We start from the raw sequence: 5,917 nt of genomic DNA, 5'->3' as shown, positions 1-5,917 counted from the left end.
AGACCTGGCAGACGCACAGCCTGCCCCTGCACGGGGAGGGTGCACAGACTCCCTTTCCAAGCACGCACCGAAAATCACAGCCTGGGGCCAGCCTCATGTGGCCTGGGCAGTCCTCAAGGCCAGACCCTAGCACCCAGTCTCGGCTGGGAGCTGCCCTGCATGGGACTAATGGAACCCTTTCCTGCCTGGACCAATGTCACTCCTGCAGCGCTTCAGGGAAGGTGTCCTCCTTGGGTCAGATTCCCAAGGCAGCGGCCCTCCTGGAGAACCAATCCCTCCCCAGTGGGGATTCAGGTTGGCTCCCTGAGGAATCCCTCCCATCCTGAAGGCTGACCCTCAGTGACCCCACATGGCCTGGTCCACGGCCCATGAGCCCAGCAGGATCCACTCACCTATGCCGCTCGAGGCCAGGGGTCCTCCTGGGTGAAAGAGTTCACTGAAAGACACAAGGGGAGAAAAGGGGCTCAGGGATGAGCCACCCACATGCACCGCCCAGGGAAATCTGAGCGCTGACACGAAGCTTACACAGAGAGCCTGGACTGCCTCACGGAGGAATGTAGAGACAGGTTTGGGCCCCCTCTAGGTGCCCTTCAAGGACTCCAGGTCTCCAGACCAAAATACAGTGGCCCTGTTGGGGACCTAGGGATCCCAGCATCCTCTTCCAAAATTCTCACCTAGGCTGGGCCTCAGCGTAATCCTATTGAGCATGATTTTTAAGTCATCACCTCTCTTCAGAACAATATAAGGTTTTCATCATCGACCCAACCCAGGGCACCCCCTCCCTGCTTAGGCATCCAACGGCACCTGGATGGGCTCACCCAAGCTCAATGCAGGAGACCACGGTGACAGGAAGGGCCCGAGCTTCAGTGCAACAGGGCCTAGGCACCTGGCTGATGGACACTGGCCCAGGGACAGTGGGCCCAACACGAGTCCTCATCTGGGGTCACCATCTCAAGGAACAGGAAGAGGACAGGTGTCCAAACACAACCTCACCCCTCCATGCGGGCAGAAGGTGGGGTGTGCCAGCTCAGGGATGTTCACCTTCCATGGACCATGTGATGAGATCCATGTGGAATACTGGCCCATCACAGACGCAGGGCACCCGATGCTCTCTCCGCCACTGAACCCTGAAACGACAGGACAGGCAGGTCACTGGGCTCAGGCTACAAGCCAGGGCTGCATCCTACTGCAGGCCACACAAGCACCTCCACTACACATGCCAGCTCCCCTGCATGACACCAGGGTCACCCAGGACTACCGGGCACAGGCCAGGGCCACCAACCAGTTCGTGGTCAACCAAGGAGGCTGGCCTGGATGCTTGATACTGCTGCAGAGCTGGCAGTCACATAGCCAGTCCCGGTGCATGGTGGGCACCCACCCACGTGCTATATCCAAGCATGTACTGGCAATCACAACCTGGGGTCCCAGGGCCACATGCTTTCTCTGGTGGGTCTCCATCCATGCCCCTCACACCTCGCAAACACACAGCCTGGCCACACTGGACTAATCAGGGAGAACAGTGTCTTCTCCTTTCCTCAGACCCAAGACCCCACCACACTGGTGACTCCATGGCTCAGAAGCAGCATGGGCAGCACATTTCCAGGACCAGACCCTCAACAGCGGGCCTTCCCACTTCAGGAGGCCACCCTTCCCGACACTAGCCCACTGGGAAGGGATAACTTCCAGCCACAGGGAAGGGGTGACTTCTAGTGGGATGCAGGCTGCACCCTTGGCCCAAAGCCCATGAGTCCAAGGGCTGGGCTGCAGCACCACCAGGCACCAGCCAGAGCTCAGGCTTGACGTAAACCCAGTGAAACAGCACCAACCTCCTTCAGGCTTGAAGAGGCCCATGGGATGGCCCATTCCTCAACTGCGGGGGGGCCCATTCAGCGCCATGTGTCAGGTGCGATCCTTGAACCTCAACAGCTCAACTCCATGGGCCCGATCACCCACCTTTCTCCAGGGACAGAGAGCGCCTGCAGGATCCCTATGGCCCCCCTCATACAGCCAGGACAGTCCTCGAGTCCAGACGCGAGCACTGAGACTCAGCTGGGAACTGCCCTAGGTAGAACTGAAGGAACCCTTTCCTGCCTGGACCACCGTCACCCCTGCAGGGCTTCAGGGAAGGCATCTTCCTTGGTTCCTGTTTCCCAGGAAGCCACTCTCCTGGAGAACTCAACTCTTCCCAGTGGGGATTCAGGTTGGCTCCCTGAGGAAACCCTTCTTTCCCAAAGGCTGACCCTTGGCAACCCCACGCGGCCTGGCTCAAGGTCCACGATACCAGCCACTCACCTATGCCAGTCAATGCCAGGGGGCCCTCCTATGTGGAAGAGCTCACTGAAAGACACAAGGGGAGAACGGGGCTCAGAAAGGAGCTTCCCATGTGCCTCAATCTGGAGGGCCGACACCAAGCCCGCACAGGGAGCCCAGGCTGCCTCATGGAGGAGCACAGAGACAGGGTCGGGCACCCCCAAGATGCCCTTGACCTCCTCCAGGTCTCCAGCCAAAAATATAGGGGCTCTCCTGGGGACCTTGGGATCCCAGCATCCTCTTCCAAAACTCTCACCTAGACTGGGCCTCAGCGTAATCCTATTGAGCATGATTTTTAAGTCATCACGTCTCTTCAGGACAATATAAGGTTCTCATCATCGACCCAACCCAGGGCAACTCCCTCCCCGCACATGCATCCAGCAGGATCCAGATATGCTCACCACAGCTCAATGAAGGAGACCAGGGCGCCAGGAAGGGCCTGATCTTCAGTGCACCAGAGGCTGGGCACCTGGCTGACAGACGCTGACCTGGGGCCATTGGGCCCAGTGCAAAGTCCTCCTCCGGGCTCAACATCTGGGGAAACAGTAGGACAGGTGTGCAAATACAACCTCACCCCTCCATGGGGGCAGAAGGTGGGGTGTGTCAGCTGAGGGGATGCTCACCCTCCATGGACCCATGTGATAGATGCATGCGGAACACTGGCCCATCATGGACTCAGGGCACCCAATGCTCTCTCAGCCACCGAACCCTGGAAAGACAGGGCAGGTGGGTCACTGGGCTCAGGCAAGAGGTCCCGGTTGTGTCCTACTGCAGGTCCCATGAGCACCTCCACTGCCCATGCCGGCTCCCCTACAGGACCCCAGGATCATACCAGATGTACTGGGCACAGGCCAGGGCTACCATTCAGCTCACAGCCAACCAAGGAGGCTGGCCCGGGTGCCAGATGCTGCTGCAGACCTGCAAGTCACATAGCCTATCCCTGTACACTGTGGGCACCCACCCAGGCACCCTATCCCACCAGAGAAATCACAACCTGGGGTCCCAGGGCCACATGCTTTCTCTGGAGGGTCCCCATCCATGACCCACACACCTACTAAACAGAGCAGGGCCACACTCGGCTAACTGGGGACACACGGTGACTTCTCCTTTCCTTGGGCCCAAGACCTGCTACCCTGGAAGTGACCCCACGGCTCAGAAGCAGCATAGGCGGCATATTCTAGGGACAAGACCCTTGACAGCAGGCCTTCCACCTCAGGAGGCCACCCTTCCAGACACTTGCCAATGGGGAAGTAGTGACTTCCAGCCACAGGAAAGGGGAGATCCCCAGCACAGGGGATCCTTTAGACACACAGCTGACCCCTTGGCCTAAAACTAACGAGTCCATGACTGGACAATAGCACCACCAGGCACCGGCCAGAGCTCAGCCTTGATCCAAACCTAGGGAAACAGCACTGCCCCCTTCAGGCTCAAAGAGGCGCCCTGGGATGGCACATCGCACGACAGGGTTGGTCCCATTCAGGGAATTAATTTGTGTGCGATTCTTGAATCTCTGCAGCTTGAATCCATGGGCCCTATGCTCACCTTTCTCCAGGGATGGAGAGATCCTGTGTGACCCCATGGCATCCTGAAGCCCCTGTGGCCCCCTTCATGTGGCCTGGTCAGTCGTCAAGGCCAGACCAATGCACTGAGACTCAGCTGGGAGCTACCCTATGTGAGACTGAAGGAACCCTTTCCTGCCTGGACCACCGTCATCCCCACAGGGCTGCAGGGAAGGCATCCTCCTTGGGTCTGATTCCCAGAAAGGCAGCCCTCTTGGAGGACCAACCCACCCCTCCACGGTGCGGATTCAGGTCGGCTGCCTGTGGAAACTCTCCCGTCTCAAAGGCTGACCCTCGGTGACCCCACGCTGCTGATGACCCATGACCCCAGCAGGACCACTCACCTATGCCAGTCAATGCCTGGGGGCCCCACCTAGCCAGATGAGCTCACTGAAAGACACAAGGGAGAATGGGGGCTCAGGGAACCGGAGCCCAAGCCCACACAGGGAACTTGGGCTGCCTCAAGGAGGAGCGCAGAGACAGGGTTGGGCCCCCCAGAGATGCCGTTCAGAGCCTCAAGGTCTCCTGCCTAAAATACAGCGGCCATGCCAGGGAGCTCGGGATCCCAGCATCCTCTTCCAAAATTCGCACCTAGGCTGGGCCTCAGCGTAATCCTATTGAGCATGATTTTTAAGTCATCACCTCTCTTCAGGACAATATAAGGTTCTCATCATTGACCCAGCCCAGTACACCCCCTCCCTGCACAGGTATCCAGAGGGACCCAGATGTGCTCACCACAGCTCAGTGCAGGAGACCAGGGCGCCAGGAAGGGCCTGAGCTTCAGCTCACCAGGGGCTGAGCACCTGGCTGAGAGACACTGGCCCGGGGCCAGCAGACCCAATGCACGTCTTCCTCTGGGGTCACCATCTGGAGGGGTGGGGGACAGGTGTAGAGACACGGCCTCACACCTCCATGCACAAAAGTGGGCAGGGGGTGCTGGCTAACATACGCTCTCCCTCCATGGACTCAAGAGATGGGATCCCTATAAACAGTCACGGTCAAGAACGTGGGGAACCCTTGGCCCTCCTTGCCACAGAAACCTGAAAGGACAGGGCAGGCAGGTCACAGGATTTGAGCAAGATGCCCAGGATGCACCCTATTGCAGGCTCCTGGAGCACTTCCACTGCCCACACCAGCTCCCCTGCATGACTCTGTGCCACAACGGGACCACTGGGCAGGGCCGGGACCACCAACCAGCTCACAGCAAACCAAGTAGGCTGACCTGAATGCCACGTGCCATGGCAGACACCCTCTATAAGCTCACACCAGAAATTGTATCCTGAAGCCCCAGGGCCACGTGCCTTCTCTGATGGGTCCCCATTCATGCACCGCATACCTCCAAACGTAGAGCCAGGCCATGCTCAATCGATCAGGGACACATGATGTCCTCGCCTTTCCTTCGGCTCAAGACCCTGCCACCCTGGAGGTGACCCCATGACTTAGAGGCAGCCTGGGTAGCAAATTGCCGTCACAGGACCCTGGACAGTATGCTTTCCACCACAGATTGCCATTCTTCTAGCCACTCCCCTTCGGGGAGGGGTGACCTTTAGCTGGACGCAGGCTGCACCCTTGGCCCAAAGCCCACAATTCGCAGGGCCAGCCTGCAGCACCACCAGGTGAAGGCCAGAGCTCAGTCTTGACCCAAACCCACTGAGGCCACACCGCCCCCACCAGGCTTAAGGAGGCACCACGGGGATGGCCCATTGCTCCACAGGTCAGTCCCATTAGGGCCATGGGTTGGGGCCAATCCTTGAATCTTCACGGACTGACTCCATAAGCCTGATCACCCAAACCCTGCCCCTTTGCAAGCCCCGGGGACCGAGAGCTCCCGCATAACACTCGTTGCCCCCAGAGACCCTGTGGACCCCCCTCATGTGGCCTGGAAAGCCCTCCAGGCCTGACTTGTGCACTGAGTCTCAGCTAGGACAAGCACTGCGTTGAGCTGAAGGAACCCTCTCCTGCTTGGACCTCCGTCATCTCTGCACGGCTTCAGGGAAGGCATCCTTCTTGGGACCATTTTCTAAGGAAGCTGTCCTCCTGGAGAAACC

The 5,917-nt window shown here is 58.9% G+C and overlaps 1 long non-coding RNA gene across 1 annotated transcript; it reads right to left on the bottom strand.

Annotated features, from left to right (window-relative positions):
* Positions 1–2,340: 2,340 nt before the first annotated feature.
* LOC105512411 lies at positions 2,341–4,731 on the bottom strand. Its single transcript, XR_001001844.1, has 4 exons — positions 4,605–4,731; positions 3,143–3,228; positions 2,934–3,019; positions 2,341–2,844 (listed from the first exon to the last, which is right to left on the bottom strand). It is a non-coding gene; the product is annotated as an uncharacterized LOC105512411 (long non-coding RNA).
* Positions 4,732–5,917: the final 1,186 nt, after the last annotated feature.

The sequence above is a fragment of the Colobus angolensis genome, unplaced genomic scaffold (assembly GCF_000951035.1).
Source record: "Colobus angolensis palliatus isolate OR3802 unplaced genomic scaffold, Cang.pa_1.0 Scaffold211, whole genome shotgun sequence".
Lineage (NCBI taxonomy): Eukaryota > Metazoa > Chordata > Mammalia > Primates > Cercopithecidae > Colobus > Colobus angolensis.
The sequence above is the reverse complement of the archived record's forward strand: the minus strand, read 5'-3'. Positions and strand labels throughout refer to the sequence as shown.